Raw genomic sequence first — 2,391 nt, forward strand, 5'->3', positions numbered from 1 at the left:
AAATGGTTTTAAAATGTATATGAAAATGAAGAAGACCTCTAATCAGCAAAACAAATTTAGAGAAGCTTCACAATCTTACATCAAAGCATAACATAGAGGTGCAGTAATCAGAACAGTGTGGAAATAGCATGAAACTGATGGAGTAGAAAAGAAAGTCCAGAAATAGACTTCTACATACATGGTCAGTAGATTTTTTTTAAAGGTACCATTGTAGTCCTAAGAGCAGAGGTGAATCTTTTCAATAGATAATAGTGGAACAATTGGATATCCATAGACAAAAAATAATTAAACTCAATTCTATATCACACAATACACAAAAGTTAACTTGAAATCTATTATAAACATTAATGTAGGAGATAAAACTTTCAAGAACAAATATAGCAGACAATCTTTGTAACCTTAGAGTAGGCAAATAATTTCTAAATAGGGCATCAAAACAGCTAATCTTTGAAAAATGGGTAAATTAAATTTTTATTAAAATTTAAAAGTCTACCCTTTGACAGACACCATGCCAAAATGAAAGTTACAAATTGAAATAAATTATTCACTATATATATCTTACAATGTATAAATAATTTTCAACTAAATAATAATAATACAAAAACTCAATACACAGAACAAAATATTTCAATAGACACTTCATCGAAGAAGATATACAAATAAAGATATGAAAAAGTACTCAACATCATTATTCAGGAGAGAAAATGTGAATTAAAACCTCAGTGAGCTACCATTGAATTAGAATGACTAAAATGTAAAAGGCTGAAAACACCAAGTGTTGGTGATAATGTGGAACAATTTGAACTCTTATATACATACACATGGCTGCTGGGAATGTAAAGTCATATAACCACTCTAAAAAGCAATCTGGCAGTTTCTTGTGTATTAAAATTTTACTTATTATGTGATCTGAATATTACTCTTCTAGTGACTTACCAGAGAAAATCAAAATATATGTCCACAAAATGATGTGTACACATATAGAGCATTATTCATAATAGTAAAAAGCTAGACAACCCATGTACAACAACATAAATCCATAAACAAGTTTTGCCATTTCCATGCAATGGGATTAATACTCAGCAATAAAAATGAAACAAACTACTAGTTCACACAACATGGATGATGTTTGAAAACATTATGCTGAGCAAAAGAAGTCAGACGCAAAAAGAGAACATACTGGATACTTTCACTTATATGACAGCTGGAAGAGGTAAATTTAATACTTTGGCAAAACCAAGCTGACCAGTGTTTACCTTTGGCCAGGGATAAAGGAGTGAGATTGAAGGTAGAGAGGCATAAGGAAATTTGGGGGAATGATGGACTTATGTTATAAATTCACCAGGGTGCTGTTTATATAGGGATGTATGTGTTTATAAAATTCACCAAGCTATACACTTAAAATATATGCATGCTATCTTATGACATTTACCTTATTTACATAACCATTGTTATGTAAATAACTTTACATAAAGTTTATGTTAAAAGTTTTAAAATATTCTCATCAACAAATTGAGAAAATAATAATTCAGAATTTTTTTTTTCAAGTTTTACTAAACCAGAGATGAGTCTGATATACTATACCCATGTTAAAAATAAGTCGACATTGCAAAGTAACTGGAATTTACCAAATATGCTTTTGGGCCAGATGCTGTATGTTTTAGGCATTTACCCTTTACATTTCCTATACTGTTATTTTCCAGCTTCTTTGTGTTAAATAAGATATTTTAAGATAAGCTACAGGCCACAAGCTGTCTATTTTTTTCAGAATAGTGACAGGGGAAATAAACATTTCCCGTTCTTCTCCTACTAATGCCAGGTCACAATCAGCAAGTTCTTTGGTTACTGTCATAGGCAGCAGCCTGTCTTTTTCAATGGTAAGAATGCATTAATCCATCTGATAAAGAGTAGTTTGAGGAAGGTGAGCACAGCTCAGAGCTCTTTAATCTGTCAAGTTCTATTTTCTTTTACCTTTGAAACATTCCAGAATCTTTTTTCCAGTCTGTCATAGGTAAGTCTAGCATCTCATCCCAAGCTTGCATTATTATTTAATAATATTATTGGCAGATATAAAACCAATTTACCCATTTACCAAAATAGATGGTCTATGAATTTGTGTATTGTTAGTGTCTGAATTGTATCATGAATTACTTTTCCTTTGTTAATAGACACACATACATTATATTTTCAGTCTGTGAAGAGAAAAATAGAAGTTTTTTTTGCTGAGTAAATGATTCTTAAATTATTTCCTATATAAAAACAACTTACAGGCTATTTACAACAAGCTTTCAATTATGAAGTGGAGAGCTTGTCAAGAATGTAGTAAATACTATTAGAGAATAAATAAATCCTCCCAATACACTTGGAAATCATAAAATTGCATTCAAATTA

The sequence above is a fragment of the Carlito syrichta genome, unplaced genomic scaffold, assembly GCF_000164805.1.
Source record: "Carlito syrichta isolate Samal-C Ts95f unplaced genomic scaffold, Tarsius_syrichta-2.0.1 Scaffold288381, whole genome shotgun sequence".
Classification (NCBI taxonomy): Eukaryota; Metazoa; Chordata; class Mammalia; order Primates; family Tarsiidae; genus Carlito; species Carlito syrichta.